A 21,130-nucleotide genomic window follows, 5' to 3' on the forward strand; every position below is an offset into this window, starting at 1 on the left:
TGTTAGTATCATTATTATTACTATTATTATTATTATAGGTATTATTATATTATTATGTGTATTATAATTAGTAACAATATTATTAACACTAATATCATTATTGTAAATATTATTATTATTAGTATTAATATCATTTTTAAACATTAGTATTATTAATCTATTTATAACTACTATTGTTAATATTACTAAACTTTGCATTTAAAAATTGTTATTATCATTACTATAAGATTTATTAATAAAACAATCATTAATATTATTACTATGAGAATCATTAATATTATTGTCATTATTAATACTAGTATTTTCATTATTATTATCACTAATAATGTTATTCTAGTATTATTACAATCACTATTTTATCAAACAAATGAAATATGTATATATAAAATATTAAATACATATGACATAACAAAACTTATATTTTTAAAAATATATATATATATATAATTAATATATATTAATAATGAAATATAAAAGTTACTAATATAAGAATTATATCACTAATAAATATATATATATATATATTTGTTCGATTACGATTATACGTTTTAATATATACACAAATGATATAGGTTCATGAATCCGGGGTCAACCCTGCATTGTTCAGTTGTTCAATGTCGTCATATGTATTTTTACTACAAAATACAGTATTGTGAGTTTCATTACTCCCTTTTTAAATGCTTTTGCAATATATATTTTTGGGACTGAGAATACATGCGCTGCTTTTATAACTGTTTTATGAAATAGACACAATTAATTGAAACTACATTCTATGGTTGAATGATCGAAGCCGAATATGCCCCTTTTTGCTTGGTAACCTAAGAATTAGTAAACCGATCTACTAAGTGACGCGAATTCTAAAGATAGATCGATTAGGCCTAACGAACCCCATCCATGGTTGCGGATGCTTTAGTACTTCGATGTTGTTTTATCATGTCCGATGGATGTCTCAGAATGATAGGGGATATTCTTATATGCATCTTGTTAATGTCGGTTACCAGGTGTTCACCATATGAATGATTATTTTTGTCTCTATGCATGGGACGTATATGTGACGACCCGGGAATTTTCGACCAAATTTAAACTTTAATCTTTATATATTTCCGACACGATAAGCAAAGTTAGTTAAATTAAATCTCAAGGATTTTAAAACTGTGTTCATACATTCATTTAACCTCGACCAAATTCCAATGATTCACGAACCATTAAACGAACGTAAATGATTATATATGAATACGTGTATATATTATAATTTGATAACGTTAACGAAGTGTTAAGTATAAATACTTTACAATATAGTATTTGATTCCATATGTTTGTCGATGGAATTCTATAGTAAACAATTGATATAGTTTTTAACTGTACGAAAACACTTTTTCATATAACAGGACTTATCTATCTAAACAACGTAAGTTGAAATAATGGTTGTAACGTGTATTTAAAACGTGTTCATTAAATATATATGTTTTCAAATTAAGTATACGGTAGAAACATCCGCCTAGTGACGCAATTGATATTTAAAAACGATTAGTACTTTTATCCATTTAAATTCTTAAAAAGAAAAACGTTACGCGCTAAACTATTTTCCTAAATGAAATAAAAATAAACTTTGGAAACTAAATAGTTTTGAAAAACTAAATGCTATATTGTTAGATGAAAGATTTTGAATACAAATTTATATTTCTAAAAATGTATGTATATATATATATATATATATATATATATATATATATATATATATATATATATATATATATATATATATATATATATATATATATATATATATAATATATATCTATATATTTTAACCTCGTCATAAAACGTCTTAATTTAAAATAAAATATCTTGGTAAACAAAGAGTCACTGATTTATAGAAGCAAATGACCACGACGCTCAAATTTTATGAGATACATTTTTACAAAGTAATTTATTGATGAATAAATCAAATAATTACTAAAGGTACACGTCGCGTAACGTAAAAGGCTAGTTTTCTAAACGTACGAAAGTGCGCTCGAAAAACCGAAAATGGTACATGAGTCGAGTGACAACGTACGAGTCATTTTTGTAAAAATTATATTTTTACTACGCACGTAAATATAATATAATATTTAATTAATTCTAAAGATTAAATATATTATATATTAATTAATATATAAATAAAACCATATTACGTATCATATGTATTATATGTGTAAAGGAAGTGTCGGCAAAAATCTAGAGTGCATATGAGCTGTACATCTCGATCATGCGATCGCATGATGTAAACACACAACCCCCATGCGATCGCATGGGGGGTTTGGTGAAGTGAGGTACATAAAGCTCGCACGATCTGGCTCCTTTGTTCACCTTTCTCAATTCTCTCTTTCTTTTATATTACTTCGTATCATTTATTTACTTATTTTATTTATTAATTTTATTAGTAAAGATTATTATGATATTAATATTAGTAGTATTATGATTAGTATTAGTATTAGGAGTGATATTATTAGTAATATACATAAAATACTATGACGAGGCCCTGCTCGCGTGATTTCAAAAATGAGTTTTTATGAGTGGGATAGGGCTAAGGAAATTATGGGTTATAGCTATGGAGGTGATGGGTATGATTCATGGGTATGCTCGTGAGATCAAATTTAGTCTTGGTCATCTCCGTTGCGTTTACGTACCTTTCCTGCAATATTGAATCTCAATATTGATACGTGAGTACTCGTAAATTAATTTTTACATAATAATAGTGTATCCTTGACTAGTGCTCGAGAATATAGGATTATGCATGCTTGTACTTTTGATATTGCCCTTAGTTAGGTTATGTTGAATCTCGAAGTAGTTACACCTACGATTGAGACAAGGTATAAGATATGCATGTCGTTGGAAAGCTAGCGAAAAATGAAGAACTTTTATTTAGATGTCGAATGGATTCGATGAACGGATTAAAAGTTATAATCAATTGAATTTTTGATATTATTATTAAAAAATGATTATTTTCATCGTCGTTATTATCATCGTTCTAATTTTTATCAAATTATTATTATCATTATTATTATTATTATTATTATTATTATTATTATTATCAATAAAAAGTATTATCATTAAAAATTGTTATTTTTATTATTATTACTATTGTTAAAGTTATAATTAGTATTATTATTATTATTATTATTATTATTATTATTATTATTATTATTATTATTATTATTATTATTATTATTATTAATCATTAAAATAGTTATTAGTATTATCTTTATCATAATATTTATTATTATTAGTATTATTATAATTAAAACTAATATTAGTAACACTTAATTATTATGATTAAAATTATTATTATTATTAAAATGAACGTGATATAAAAGACGATTTAAAAGTTACTAACAAATCAATTAGGAAATAATAAGTATGGGTATCATGATGAAATCTAAAATATTGTAAGAAATTGATTTAGATAAAATTATCGTTTTTCATTTGTTTTATCACTATTATTATTAAAAGTATTATTAATATTAAAAATACCATTTTTACAAAAACTATTATTTTTAAAAGGAATATCATTGTTAATATAAAATTTTATTATTATGAATTAGAACTATCATTTTATCGTAATATCATTTTTTACAAATGTAAAAACTAATATTTTTATTAATAGTATAATAATAATTATTATTATAAAATAATACAACTTTTACATATTATTATTACCAATGTTATTTTATCAAATAAATATGTAACACAAATAATATAATTACCTTAATAAAACCTATCATAATATTTTTATGAACTTTATAAATTTTATTACTTAAGATATATAAAAGTATATTTTTATAAAAAAATTTATTAATAAATGAATTATATTATTTACTTTAATAAATCTTTTAAAAATATAAAATGACGATATTTAAAATATATAATAATTATGTATAAATTTTGGAAAAACATTTTTGAGTCAAATTAACTTTTGTTGACTTTTACATATTAGTCTCGAACATTAGGATTGTGATACACTATGACTTAACCTAATATTTTTAGAAAAATATTAACCAAAACATAAAAACATACAATTAATATAGGTTCGTGAATCCGAGGTCAACCTTTCACTTGTTCAATGACGTTATATGTATTTTACTACGAAATACAGTATGGTGAGTTTCATTTGCTCCCTTTTCATATATATATTTTTGGGCTGAGAATACATGCGCAACTTTTATAAATAATTTACAAAATAGACACAAGTACGTGAAACTACATTCTATGATTGAATAATCGAAATCGAATATGCCCCTTTTTATTAAGTCTGGTAATCTAAGAATTAGGGAACAGACACCCTAATTGACGTGAATCCTAAAGATAGATCTATTGGGCCTAACAAACCACATCCAAAGTACCGGATGCTTTAGTACTTTGAAATTTATATCATATCCGAAGGGTGTCCCGGAATGATAGGGGATATTCTTATATGCATCTTGTTAATGTCGGTTACCAGGTGTTCAATCCATATGAATGATTATTTTTGTCTCTATGCATGGGACGTATATTCATGAGAAATGAAAATCTTGTGGTCTATTAAAATGATGGAAATGATTATTTATGTTAAACTAATGAACTCACCAACCTTTTGGTTGACACTTTAAAGCATGTTTATTCTCAGGTACGAAAGAAATCTTCCGCTGTACATTTGCTCATTTTAGGGATATTACTTGGAGTCATTCATGACATATTTCAAAAGACGTTGCATTCGAATCGTTGAGTTCATCAAGATTAATATTAAGTCAATTATAGTTAGATATATTATGAAATGGTATGCATGCCGTCAACTTTCGATGTAATGAAATATTGTCTTTTCAAAAGCGAATGCAATGTTTGTAAAATGTATCATATAGAGGTCAAGTACCTCGCGATGTAATCAACTATTGTGAATCATTTATAATCGATACGGACTTCATCCGGATGGATTAGGACGGGTTTCTACATTTGGTATCAGAGCGGTGGTCTTAGTGAACCAGGTCTTGCATTAGAGTGTGAAGCGACCCGTCCTAATCCATCCGGATGAAGTCCATATCGATTATAAACGATTCACAATAGTTGATTACATTGCGAGGTACTTGACCTCTATATGATACATTTTACAAACATTGCATTCGTTTTTGAAAAGACAATCTTTCATTACATCGAAAGTTGACGACAGGCATACCATTTCATAATATATCTAACTATAATTGACTTAATGATAATCTTCATGAACTCAACGACTCGAATGCAACGTTTTTTGAAATATGCCATGAATGACTCTAAATAATATCTTTAAAGTGAGCAAATGCACAGCGGAAGATTTCTTTCATACCTGAGAATAAACATGCTTTAAAGTGTCAACCAAAAGGTTGGTGAGTTCATTGGTTTAACATAAATAATCATTTCATAATTTTAATAGACCACAAGATTTCATATTTCAATACACATCCCATACATAGAGACAAAAATCATTCATATGGTGAACACCTGGTAATCGACATTCACAATATGCATATAAGAATATCCCCATCATTCCGGGATCCTCCTTCGGATATGATATAAATTTCGAAGTACTAAAGCATCCGGTACTTTGGATGGGGCTTGTTGGGCTCGATAGATCTATCTTTAGGATTCGCGTCAATTAGGGTGTCTGTTCCCTAATTCTTAGATTACCAGACTAAAAAGGGACATATTCGGTTTAATAATCCACCCATAGAATGTAGTTTTAAGTACATGTGTCTATTTCGTCAAACATTTATAAAAGCAGTGCATGTATTCTCAGTCCCAAAAATATATATTGCAAAAGCATTTAAAAAGGGGGCAAATAAAACTCACCTAATGTATTCTGTAGTAAAAATACATATGACTATGTTGAACGACGCAGGGTTGGCCTCGGATTCACGAACCTCAAAGAAGTAGCCCTTAAAAAAATGCCCAAGTCCAGATTTGAACCTGCAACCTCCCGCTAACCCGAAAACATCCCTAACCATTCCTCCATATTTGTTTTTCTGTTTTATAATCATACTTAATTTTATTTAGCCCATAATATTCTGTTTTCCCTATGTCTCCTCCTTTTTCTAAAAAAAATGTCACAGCCCGAGATTGAACCCATGAACTCTCAATTAAAGACACATGTCCCTAAACCATCGATCTATTTCGCTTTTCTGATATTATTCCCATCCTAAATTATTTTAGCTCATTAGCTCATTAATACATTCGTTGGTCTTCATCGTTCACAGTTAACATCGAATCATCAACCATAATCCTAATCATTTTCTAATTATTATCATAATAATACGATCATTAATATTTCCATCATCTAGCGTCATAATCATTTTCGTTAGGTCATTATCATCATCACGCATCATCATCCTTTCATTTTCCATTTACATAATCCTAACAACTAAATAATTACCGGCCTTTTATAATCATACTAGATTAGATATATTACTATACATATCACTTTTTAAAAGTAACATTTAGTGGGTGTTTGCATGCTTCGATCCAAACCACTACCAAAGTGGGTGTCACTTTCCACTTATATTCTTCTTCTAGCAAAGCAACAATAGTTAAATGGTTCCTTTATATTATTTTTTTAAACGTACAGCCATATAACAATGGTAGTTATCTAGCTTAGTTAGAACTGTATTGCAAGAACAAACAACGTTCTTTATGTCTCATCAGCGAACAACACAGTTGCAGGTGATCTTCGAGTTGTTTTTAATTAAAACGGGAAGCTCCATAGCAGCAAGATCGAGTTGCAGGGATTGTTTTTGATGGCGGCAAACAACAGAAAATTTGCTGTAGATGCGACGGTCTCAAGGGGTGGTGATGAAGGAAGTTGTCAAAGAAGTAAGAAGGTGGTGGTTGTTTGGTGATTCACGATCAAGATCGTAGATAAAGAAAGGAAAAAAAAAATAGATGGAGATGATGGTTCAAAGGAGGTTGAGGGTGGCGAATGAGTGGTGATTCTCGGTGATCGATGGTGGATCATGGTTGTCGACGGTGGGTTGTTCATAATGGCGTGAGGAGGGTGGCGATTGCAAAAGATTATGGTGATGGCCAAGGATGGTGGCGGTTATGGTTGAAGTAGTTTAGGGTGATGGCGTGTGGTGGTGTATTGAATGAAGGTGACCGACGGTTGTTCTTGTAGACGAGTTGATGAGTTAATGGCGATCGTGGCGGTTGTTTTCGGTTCCAAACAAAAACAAAAGAAATGGGTTTTGAAATCGAGTGACTATAGCTCGGTGGCCTTTCATCTCTATTATTAGAAGTTATAAATTAAAAATTACTTACATGAAATCCAAAGTTTTTGAATACTTGGAAAGCTTGCATTCTTAAAATGTTCATGTACTGCATCCTTTCAAAGTCATGGTTAAATAGTTATTTGTTTGTGTCTGATTTGGTTTGTATTATGAAGATTGTAATGTAATGTATCTCGCATATATAACTTTATAACTGTTATCTAACAATAATTAATAGTAGTAATATATTAATTAAATACGAATAAGGGAAGAAAAAACGTGTGAGAATCATACTTCACAAATAATTGTGTGCCGACAGTTTAAAAGGAAGATATATCGGGTTCCGTTGTTAATTAGTGGCGGATAAAAGTCTTCTGAAAAATCCCATATTGTTAAGTTAACTTTAGTTATTCATTTTGGTCATTATGGTATAAAATTCAATCATTAATTTAATAAATAAAAATTACATCAACCGTCCCTCTCATTTATGGGTAAAATATAAAAAGTGTTAAAATTTAACAAATAGTTCCTAAATCCATTTTTTAATAAATCTAAAATTTATAGAACTCATTTTCGTATCACCGTTTATTTTTAATTTACATATGTTTGAATTTAACTTGCTTAATATCAATCGGAACATCAGACGAGTATTACAATCATTTAATATTTATTTTTAATATACTTTATATATATATATATATATATATATATATATATATATATATATATATATATACATAAAATTAAATACATTAAATATATGTTTTCAAATAACTAAATTTAATATTTAATCTTATATATCTACAATTAATATTCATGTACATTTATATATATACATACTTTAATATATATATGTATATATATATATATGTGAATCTATTTACAAATAGTTGTTCGTGAATCGTTGAGAACAGTCGAAGGTCAATTGAATATAAACATAGTTTCAAAATTTTCGAGACTCAACATTCCAGACTTTGCTTATCGTATCGATATCATATGAAGATTAGGTTTAAATTTAGTCGGAAATTTCCGGGTCGTCACAGAGTGTCTAACTAATAGTTATTTAGATGCATTAGTGAGTCTGGACTTCGACCGTGTCTGCATGTCAGAAGTTTTGCTTATCATTTCTAGTCGGAAATCATCTGCTTATCATCCTTAGAAAACTACATGCTTATCATTCTTAGTCTAGATACATCTTACTGCAATGATTGCATGAATAGTGTATAGACAAAATTCATATCTTAGCATATCTACTAATCCATATCTTAGCGTATCTGTCACTGTAGACTTTATCTGACACATTTCCTTAATTTTCTCCGTAATTCACGGGATCTTTGAAAGTATGTATAGATATATATAATTAGAATATCATTCGATATTCAAAAATCATTTCATATCAAAACCCTTTAACTAATCGTGAGAGGTGGATCCTACACCTAGCTTGGATTCCATTAGTTCCGGAAGCGATTTCGAGATGTATATTGAAGCAGACTCCGAAGTCAATGAACCAGAAGTGCCTCAACCATTTAGTTATTTTTCTTTCTGGAGGAGATGGGGGTAGGTCCGAGACTTACTCACTCGATGGAGAAATGAAGAAGGCGAGCCTTACCGCGAACCAAACTTACCTCCTAACATCGGAGAAAACGATGTACTCACTGGTGAACCTATGCGCAACACTGTATTCACCCTTCTTGCTAAAGTTTTCCACCTCGAAGGTCGCGTTACTGCAATCTCAGAAAATATTCAACCTCTACTTCCAAATACCAATCGAAGGGGAATATTAGAAGAAGTTAGGGAACTTCGAATTGATAATCAAGATCTATCAAATCAGATGAGTGGATGGATAGAAATGATATAGGATAGGATAGAAACCCTGACAAGAATGGTGCGTGATTTACAAGCTATACTTACTACACCAACATCATCATCAACCTCAGCACCAACAACACTTGTAGCACCGACAGCAACAGTACCACCATCAGCAGTACCAGCAGCATAACCAGTACCAACAATAACAACATCATCACACGTCTCAACCTCGCAATCTATACCTCAAGCATAATCATCTTTCTACGAATCATTCTAGATAAACTATCTTCGTCCTTCATGGCGATTATGTAATCTCTAATATTTTAGAGATTATGTACTCTAGTTCTAGCTGTAAATCTGATGAGTTTAATATCACATTGACTCATTAAATCCATGATTATGTCTGAAGAAAATATATATGTATATATGTTTTCATAGAGATTGTAATTAAAATTTTTATTGTACAAACTGTTAATGGTGAAAATATTTTAACGGGTAGGTAATACCCGAGGAATATATAGATTTCGCATTAATAAGTTATATCGTACATTCTTTAAAATCTGATTCAACAGTCATTTACTATCCTACTTACATCCACAAGATATACGTATCCGTTCACCGCAGAATAATCATTTTCATTCAATTTCATATTTGGATTTTGACCTATCAGAATCCAATAAGTGGCATAATGAAGAAAACATTTGACAAAATAAAATTTTTTAGAAACAAACAAATTAACTATGAGGAATTTTGTTAAGAATCCACGCTAACTGTTCCTAGCTAATTGTTCCTAGCTAACTGATTACATTTTATTTATCGCAATTTAATTATCGCAATTTACATTCTCACAATTTTATTTATAGTCATTTAATTTCTGTTATTTACTTTACGCACTTTATTTATCGTCATTTAATTTTTTGTTATTTATTTTTACGCACTTTAAATATAGGGACATGTATACAAGGTTTTGACATATCATATCGACATATATATATATATATATATATATATATATATATATATATATATATATATATATATATATATATATATATATATATATATATATATATATATATATATACACATATATATACATATATATACATATATATATACATATATATATATATATATATATATATATATATATATATATATATATATATATATTATTTGGAATAACCATAGACACTCTATATGCAGTAATGATCGAGTTCTCTATACAGGGTTGAGGTTGATTCTATAATAATATATATACTTTGAGTTGTGATCGATTCTGAGACATGTACACGGGTCACGATACGTATTAATTAATTCGAATATTATATATTAAATTATAGATGAATTATTAGACTGTTAACAGTGGACTATCGACTGTGGACTAATAATATTGGACAAATTAAAATGAATTAAAATATTGATTATAACATATTAAACTAAACAATTCTTCAAGTTTGCCACTTGATTTCATCTTAAACCTCATTTGTATCTTGACGATTCCAATCTGCGTTCAAACATTTCATAATTCTTGAAAACACCTCAATCGAGAGTAGGGGTGTTCATCGGTTCGGTTTTCGATTTGTTCGGTTTATTCGGTTCGGTGTATTCGGTTTTGAATTTTTTTTAGGCAAAACCGAAAACCGAACCGAAAACCAAATTCAAAGTTAAAACCGAACCAAACCGAAAATCGAATTCAAATTCGGATTCGGTTCGATTTTCGGTTAAAACCGAATATTATGAAAAAACTGAGAACGTTGGTAGTTTAATTGTGGCGTTACTAATGTCTTATTTATTTATATCTTAAAACAATGATGTATTATTAAATTACCAAGAATTTGAGGATTTATTAATATTTATAGCTTAATTATGACGTTTACTGCTTCTGTTATTGAGAAGAAGAACATAATAATTTAAGTAACATAATTATAATGTGAGCTACCAAATCTTCATATAGGTGAGAATATATTTTATTGATTGGATCCCAAATTATAATGACACTAAAACATAAATATACAAATTAAATATATAAAAATTTTGAATTCGGTTTTGAAATTGGTTTTCGGTTAAACCGAATTCAGAATTTTTAAAACTGAAAACCGAACCAAAAACCGAATTCAAATTCGGTTTCGGTTTGACGTGATCCGAAAACCGTTTATCAAATTCGGTTTGGTTTTTTTCCAGTTTGGTTTCGGTTTGGTTTTCGGGTTCCACGGTTTCAAACCAAATACTGACCACCCCTAATCGAGAGGATGGATCAACTGCACTTCATCTACGGAAGGAAAGATTTATGCATACAGTTATGCACCTGAAAACACTCGGAACCTGAGTAAACGTTTAACACGTGTCTGTGCTAGCTCCTTTGGCGTTGTTATTACCGAAAATAACATTTCAAATCTTTTCAAATTAGTCAATTTTGTCACAGCTCCAGCAAGTCAACTTCGACTTTTTGTTCTAAACAACCTTATTATAACCTTGATATATACGTGTGATCTTTTATTGCTACCAGGGAACCTTTTATATTCCATCATATTACCAGCAGACGTCCAACAAATCACTATATTTATCTATTGAAGTCTCATCATCTACTCATCCGCATTTTATAACAAGAATTGCCATACCAATTACCGGGAATCAGCAAATCTGTATTGTGAGTCTCGCAACGATTCCACATCAACAGTTATATGTATCCATACAACATTTAACTCTTAGAACTATGATCTTCCATTCTGAAATTTTGAAAAGCACTCAGTCTACAAATCAATACTCTGAATGTTGAAAAAGCTTAATGAATCAGTAGAAACCGTAGGCAACCGTAAACGACCTTAATCATCGTAAGTTTGATGATAAAGAATAGTATGTTGGAAAAACTCAGAAAAGTTAGAACTGGAAAACTGATTGAGCGAACTACGAAGGAGTCTTTGAACAAATCACAAGGACTAAACTTGTACATTAAAAATCCTGATGATTCTATATCTGATGAAATCTTTAGCCAACACCATGCTTCAGAATCTAAACCCTTACGTATAAATCTTCTTCATCATCCTTCGATATTAGAAATTCCAAGATATCATAGTATCTATCATTATAAATATCCTCCATAATTCTGAAGATATTTTTATAATTATTCTTATCTGAAATCAATAATCTCTTCGTGCAATCAGTGTTACATCATATAGAAACTGTTAGTTTCTATATTCTGTAAACTTTCGAGATTAAAATATGAATGTTATTGAAGTAATGTTGGGAACTGATGCATGAGTTAGTATAATATAATGACACTTGATCAACATGATTATATTATAGTAAGTCATGCTGAGTTTCTAATGAAACATGATGATTCACAGACTCTAACGTCATCATGTGCCATGTTACACGATTCTTGTATTCTATTTAAACCTCTAAAATATCCAAAAAATATTTCTTGATGATTCAGTCTTTTTCAGGGTATTCTGGTAATTTGACAAATCAAGATCGTGCCATTACAATTTCCTTCTTAGAACATTAACTATGATCATTTCGAAATTCATATTTACGAATTTTGGACCATTACATGCAGTGCTTAATTGCAAGAAGAGGAAATGAAAGAATGAAGCTCCTACATAGAAATTGGAGTATAAATCGCAGCAAATAAGAGAGAGCATTAACTGTGGATGACAATGATTATAGGAGACAGAAGCAGGGACATCGAAATATAAGGGAAGATATAAAACCCAACAACAATGCAGAAATTACAAACCGTGGATATTAACACGAATAGCAATATAAAGACACAGTAGAATTAAGAATAGTATCACCCCCAAGGTAATAATAGAAGTAAACAGATTTTTTCTAGTGGAAGATTGAAAAGAAGGATGATAGAAATGATAATTAGGAAAATATCAAGGATTAGAACTGGATTAAGCATTTTCACAATCTTTTGGATGTATGAACTAAGAAAGAAAGTATAGAAATGGTGAGAATAATAGAACGGAAGAGCTTAATTTATAATGAAAATATCAGACAGAGTAATCAAAGCAGATCACCGTATTTAATTACAGAGATCTTAAATTCCTTACTCACCGAAGAATCAAATCTTTTCGATTTCGAAGATTTTCTATAAATCCCTTGAATTCCGGAATTCAACCTTGTTTACGTCAAAAGCTAAGGAAAATCTTATTTTCTTCAATTCACTCTTTTGCTATAGCTTCATCCATATTCTTAGAATAATCGAATTATTTTATCATTATTATTCAATGATGATAAACCTCTAATTTTCAACTCATATTGGTCATGAAAACATTTTTATTGTTAGCCATGACCACCTCACTCAAATTTCGGGACGAAATTTCTTTAACGGGTAGGTACTGTGATGACCCGGGAATTTTCGACCAAATTTAAACTTTAATCTTTATATATTTCTGACACGATAAGCAAAGTTAGTTAAATTAAATCTCAAGGATTTTAAAAATGTGTTCATACATTCATTTAACCTCGACCAAATTCCAATGATTCACGAACCATTAAACGAACGTAAATGATTATATATGAATACGTGTATATATTATAATTTGATAACGTTAACGAAGTGTTAAGTATAAATACTTTACAATATAGTATTTGATTCCATATGTTTGTCGATGGAATTCTATAGTAAACAATTGATATAGTTTTTAATTGTACGAAAACACTTTTTCATATAACAGGACTTATCTATCTAAACTGCCTTTGAATAAATAAATGTAAGTTGAAATATTGGTTGTAACGTGTATTTAAAACGTGTTCATTAAATATATATGTTTTCAAATTAAGTATACAGTAGAAACACCAGCCTAGTGAAGCAGTTGATATTTAAAAACGATTAGTACTTTTATCCATTTAAATTCTTAAAAAGAAAAACGTTACGCGCTAAACTATTTTCCTAAATGAAATAAAAATAAACTTTGGAAACTAAATAGTTTTGAAAAACTAAATGTTATATTGTTAGATGAAAGATTTTGAATACAAATTTATATTTCTAAAAATTTATATATATATCTATATATTTTAACCTCGTCATAAAACGTCTTAATTTAAAATAAAATATCTTGGTAAACAAAGAGTCACTGATTTATAGAAGCAAATGACCACGACGCTCAAATTTTATGAGATACATTTTTACAATGTAATTTATTGATGAATAAATCAAATAATTACTAAAGGTACACGTCGCGTAACGTAAAAAGCTAGTTTTCTAAACGTACGAAAGTGCGCTCGAAAAACCGAAAGTGGTACATGAGTCGAGTGACAACGTACGAGTCATTTTTGTAAAAATTATATTTTTACTACGCACGTAAATATAATATAATATTTAATTAATTCTAAAAATTAAATATATTATATATTAATTAATATATAAATAAAACCATATTACGTATCATATGTATTATATGTGTAAAGGAAGCGTCGGCAAAAATCTAGAGTGCATATGAGCTGTACATCTCGATCATGCGATCGCATGATGTAAACACACAACCCCCATGCGATCGCATGGGGGGTTTGGTGAAGTGAGGTACATAAAGCTCGCACGATCTGGCTCCTTTGTTCACCTCTCTCAATTCTCTCTTTCTTTTATATTACTTCGTATCATTTATTTACTTATTTTATTTATTAATTTTATCAGTAAAGATTATTATGATATTAATATTAGTAGTATTATGATTAGTATTAGTATTAGGAGTGATATTATTAGTAATATACATAAAATACTATGACGAGGTCCTGCTCGTGTGATTTCAAAAATGAGTTTTTATGAGTGGGATAGGGCTAAGGAAATTGTGGGTTATAGCTATGGAGGTGATGGGTATGGTTCATGGATATGCTCGTGACCTTTCCTGCAATATTGAATCTCAATATTGATACGTGAGTACTCGTAAATTAATTTTTACATAATAATAGTGTATCCTTGACTAGTGCTCGAGAATATAGGATTATGCATGCTTGTACTTTTGATATTGCCCTTAGTTAGGTTATGTTGAATCTCGAAGTAGTTACACCTGCGATTGAGACAAGGTATAAGATATTCATGTCGTTGGAAAGCTAGCGAAAAATTAAGAACTTTTCATTTAGATGTTGATAATGCTAAAAACGAACATATATTTCATAGCATTATCCCTCAAGAAAGACAAGCTTTTAGTTGCAATTGTTCTATTTACAAGTAATATTTGTTTAAATAATAAAAGGTGAAGACAAAAGACAGATTCGACGAATTGAAGACGCAAACGACCAAAAAGCTCAAAGTATAAAGTACAATCAAAGTGGTTCAAATTATTGATAAGAAACGTCTCAAAATTACAAGAGTACAAGACGCAAAACGCAAAATACAAGATATTAAATTGCACGCAAGGACGTTCGAAAATTCGAAACCGGGACCAGAGTCAACTCTCAACGCTCGACGCAACGGACTAAAAATTACAAGTCAACTATGCACACAAATATAATATAATATTTAAATAATTCTATAAATTATTTATATATTATATTAAAAACTGTCGGCAAAAAAGAAAACAAGCTCATGTGAGCTGGAAAAAGAGGCCATGCGATCGCATGGCCTGGAGGTGCATTTTCCATGCGATCGCATGGCAGTAGGTATCAGGCCACACTCCTATAAATTCGCAGTTTTGGTTGATCAAATATATATATTTTCTCTTCCTATCTCTCACTCGTAATATATATATATATATATATATATATATATATATATATATATATATATATATATATATATATATATATATATATATATATATATATATATTATAATTTTAATTTTAATTTTATTTTTAATAATAAGGGTATGTTAGCGAATGTTGTAAGGGTGTAAGTCGAAATTCTGTCCGTGTAACACTATGCTATTATTAATCATTGTAAGTAATGTTCAACCTTTTTAAATTAATGTCTCGTAGCTAAGTTATTATTATGCTTATTTAAGCCAAAGTAATCATGATGTTGGGCTAAATATTAAAATTGGGTAATTGAGCTTTGTACCATAATTGGGGTTTGGACAAAAGAACAACACTTGTGGAAATTAGACTATGGGCTATTAATGGGCTTTATATTTGTTTAATTAAATGATAGTTTGTTAATTTAATATAAAGATTTACAATTGGACGTACCTATAAATAACCATATACACTCGATCGGACACGATGGGCGGGATATTTATAAGTACTAATAATTGTTCATTGAACCGGACACGGGAATGGATTAATAGTTAATGGACTTATTAAAACAGGGGTGAATTATATACAAGGACACTTGGTGTAATTATAGTTTAAGTCCCCAATTAGTTGGAATATTTGACTTCGGATATAAGGATAATTTGACGAGGACACTCGCACTTTATATTTATGACTGATGGACTGTTATGGACAAAAACCAGACGGACATATTGAATAATCCAAGACAAAGGACAATTAACCCATGGGAATAAACTAAAATCAACACGTCAAACATCATGATTACGGAAGTTTAAATAAGCATAATTCCTTTATTTCATATTTAATTTCCTTTATTTCATATTTAATTGCACTTTTAATTATCGCACTTTTATTTATTGTCATTTTATTTATCGCATTTTTATTTATCGCAATTTCATTATCGTTATTTACTTTACGCTTTAAATTAAGTCTTTTATATATTTAATATTTTACATTAGGTTTTAACTGCGACTTAAGTTTTAAAATCGACAAACCGGTCATTAAACGGTAAAAACCCCCTTTTATAATAATAATACTACTTATATATATTTTTGTATTTTTACAATTATAAGTTAAAAATATAGCGTTAAACTTGGCTAAAGTTCCCTGTGGACGAACCGGACTTACTAAAAACTACACTATTGTACGATTAGGTGCACTGCCCATAAGTGTTGTAGCAAGGTTTAGGTATATCCACTCTATAAATAAATAAATCACTTGTGTAAAATTGTATCGTCTTTAATAGTATTTCCTTGTAAAAATATAACTATTTTGTACACCACCTCACACACATCAAGTATTTCTGGCGCCGCTGCCGGGGACACTAAAACGCCGAAAGCGCAACGCTATAAAAAAAGATTTTTATTTAGTTCTTTTTTTATAAAAATATACGTTTTAAAAATTAAAGATACAAAAATATAAAAAGAAAAGAAAAACAAAAATTATATATTTTTAATAGTTTGTTAAAATTATAAAATTATAAAGTTTTTATTTTTATTAAAAAAATTAAGTTTTTATTTAATTTTTATATATATTTTGTATAAATTTAAATCACAAAACAGAAAAAAAAAAAAAAAATCGGCCTGGTACTGTAGCATCCCAGATTTGGCCCGAAACCCTACTCCATGCGACCGCATAGATATATAACGTGAAGACCATGCGATCGCATGGCCCTGTCTGACACGCCAGAGTTGACTGGTAACAGCATTAATTACGGAGTATATTATTATTATTATTATTATTATTATTATTATTAAAACCCTAATTAGGGTTTAGTGTTTTTAATTATTTAATTTTAGTTTTTAATTAATTTGTGTTTTATGTTTATTTAGTTTTATAAATATATAAAAATTAATTCTTTTATAAAATAAATAATATAAAAATAATATTTTTATAAAAATTGTACTTTTTACAACTTTAAGTTTATTTTTATATTTTATAACTTTTTATTTGTTTTAGCGTAATATTTGTATTTTTCGCTAGTATTTAGTTTTAAGTCATAGTTTTTGCCGTAGTTTTTTTTTTTCTTCTAGATTTTTAGGCTTTGCCGTAAAATCCCTTAAGTACTTTTTCTTTAGACTAAGATTTAGGTGTTTTAGAATTTTGCGACGCCGTTTTTATTTTTTAGTACCTTTTAAAGTAATTACCGTTTTGGATATAGTATTTCTTTTAAGCTTTAATACCTTTAGACGCAACTTTTAATTGTTAGTTTTTAGACTTTTAAGTTTCGACGCGCTACGTTCTTTTTATTATTTTTCGAACTTTTATTTTTTGACGTTTTTCCGACGCGCTCTTTTTCTTTCTTATTTTTCGCCGCTCTAGTTTTTAGGACATAGAATTTTCTATTTCTTCTCTAAAATTTCTTTAAATTTCAACGAAAAATTATTTTAAGCAGTTAAATTGATAGACATCCAAATTTTCTGTTTCGTAGTAATAGTTGGATTTGTTAGTGGCTGAGTTGTGAGCTTTCGATTTAAAGGGTTCTGGCTCCCTGCTGCATCTATTGGCTATTCGAAACGTTGGCAAAAGCAGTGAATGCACCGAGCAAAACGTTCACCACCTTTTGTACGTTCACCACCTGTAACTCGATCAAGACATCTAGCCAATATTGTCGCCGTTGATTTTTCTTTAGAATCATCATCCCGTCGACCAAGTACTCCAATTCAAATTTCCGATAATCCATTTTTTGAACCCGACCTCACAATTGAGAATCCGGAGGATATTCAGGGACAATTCAGAGATCCTGAACCACTAATCTTTCCTCCGGAACCACCAATCATTCAAACAGAAATTGTCGAGGAACAACCCATTAAATCAGAATACTCTAGTGATTCAGATTCAACAAATTCAATCATGGAAAATCTGGAACCTCTAAGTATGGAAGACCGAATGAGAGCTAAACGCACTGGTCAAGGTCACGCAATTACTCAACCTGACATTAAAGCGCCAGATTATGAAATCAAATGACAAATTCTACACATGTTAACTAATCTATGCCAATTTAGTGGTGCGCCGAAGTAAGATCCAAATGAACATCTTCGTACCTTTAATAGGATATGTACTCTATTTAAAATAAGAGAAGTTGAGGATGAACAGATATATCTCATGTTATTTCCCTGGACTTTAAAGGGAGAAGCCAAAGATTGGTTAAAATCGTTACCTGAAGGGGCGATTAATACATGAGACGTTTTAGTTGAAAAATTTCTTAAACAATTCTTTCCGGCATCTAAAGCCGTGAGACTTCAAGGAGAAATTGTTACGTTCACACAAAAGCCAAATGAAACTCTATATGAAGCGTGGACAAGATTTGGAAAGTTATTGAGAGGATGTCCGCAACATGGTTTAGACACTTGTCAAATAGAACAAATATTCTACCAAGGATGCGACATCACTACAAGAAAAGACATAGATTTAGCAGCTGATGGTTCCATTATGAAGAAAATAGCAACTGACGCTTACAAAATTATTGATAACACTGCTTCCCACTCACATGAGTGGCACCAAGAAAAAGATATCGTTAGATCATCTAAAGCAGCTAGAGCCGATTCTAGCCATGACTTTGATTCCATTTCCGCAAAGATAGATGCTGTCGAAAGACGAATGGAAAAGATGACTAAAGATATTCACTCAATAAGAATTAGTTGTGAGCAGTGTGGAGGACCACATTTAACAAAAGATTGTCTCAGTATTGAACCAACAATGGAACAAAGAGAGAATGTTTCATACATAAACCAAAGGCCTGAAAATAATTATCAGAATAATTATCAACCTCCAAGACCAATCTACAATCAAAATCCAAATTATAACTGAAATGTTCCATACAACAACCAACAAGGTCCTAGCAATCAACAAGTATCCAACAATACTTACAACCAGCAAAGACCTATTTTTTAAAACAAATCACCACAAACCGATGATAAAAAGCCAAATTTAGAAGATATGATGTCGAAGCTAGTTGAATCTCAAACTCAATTTTTCACATCTCAGAAACAAACCAATGAACAAAATGCTCAAGCATTTAGAAATCAACAAGCTTCTATTCAAAATTTGGAACAAGAAGTAAGTAACCTAGCAAGGTTGATAAGTGAAAGAAAATCGGGAAGTCTACCTAGTGATACAAATGCTAACCCTCGGAATGAAACAGCTAAGGCCATTACCACAAGAAGTGGTATTACACTTAAACCACCTGAAATACCTGTAATTTCTGATGACTCTATTCCTACTACACAAGAACCACAATCTGAGCGAGATAAGAAAACAGAACCGGTAGTTGAAAAGGTTAATGAAGATAACACAGTTAAATCTAAACCTTATGTTAAACCATACCAACCAATACTTCCTTACCCGAGTAAAATGAGAAAAGAGAGACTTGAAGCCGAGCAATCCAAATTCCTTTCATTGATGTGATTTCAGAAATGCCAAGATATGCTAAATTTCTGAAAGATCTAATTACAAATAGAAAGAAAATGAAAGAACTCTCGGCTGTTACTATGAATGCTAATTGCTCTGCAGTACTGTTGAATAAGATACCAAAAAAATTATCTGATCCAGGAAGTTTCACGATTCCATGTTTTCTGGGTAGTCTTAGTTCAATAGAAGCATTGGTAGACTTAGGTGCTAGTATAAATTTAATGCCATATTCACTATACGCTAAACTAGACCTTAGAGAATTGAAACCAACACGAATAAGCATACAACTAGCAGATCGATCAGTAAAATATCCTAGAGGGATAATGGAGAACATGCTAGTTAAAGTTGGTACTTTAGTATTTCCAGTAGATTTTGTTATTCTGGACATGGAAGAAGATTCTCGAGTTCCTCTCATATTAGGAAGACCATTCTTAAACATGGCTAAAGCAATAATAGACGTGTTTGGTAAGAAACTGACCCTAAGTATAGAGGATGAGAGTGTTACATTTTCAGTGGATAGAGCCATTAAACAACCGGAATCTGCAGATGATACATGTTATTATATTCAAACTATATATTCACATGCAGAATTGTTAGAAGAATTTCCAGAATTACAAGGAACAGGAGAATGTTCTTTAGGAGAAGGAACTGAACCAATTGATGAAACTAAAATGTTAGCTACACTTATGGCTAATGGATATGAACCAACAACAGAAGAAATTCAAATGCTAAAAGAAGAAGACAGATATCGATACAAATCATCGATAGAAGAACCACCGACATTAGAGTTAAAGCCACTTCCAAACCATTTGGAATATGCTTATTTACATGGTAAATCTGAATTACCTGTAATAATATCATCTTCTCTTACTGAAAATGAAAAATCTCAACTCATTTCTGTGCTAAAAGCTCATAAACCAGCTATTGCATGGAAAATTCATGATA

This window comes from Rutidosis leptorrhynchoides, chromosome 2, assembly GCF_046630445.1.
Source record: "Rutidosis leptorrhynchoides isolate AG116_Rl617_1_P2 chromosome 2, CSIRO_AGI_Rlap_v1, whole genome shotgun sequence".
Classification (NCBI taxonomy): Eukaryota; Viridiplantae; Streptophyta; class Magnoliopsida; order Asterales; family Asteraceae; genus Rutidosis; species Rutidosis leptorrhynchoides.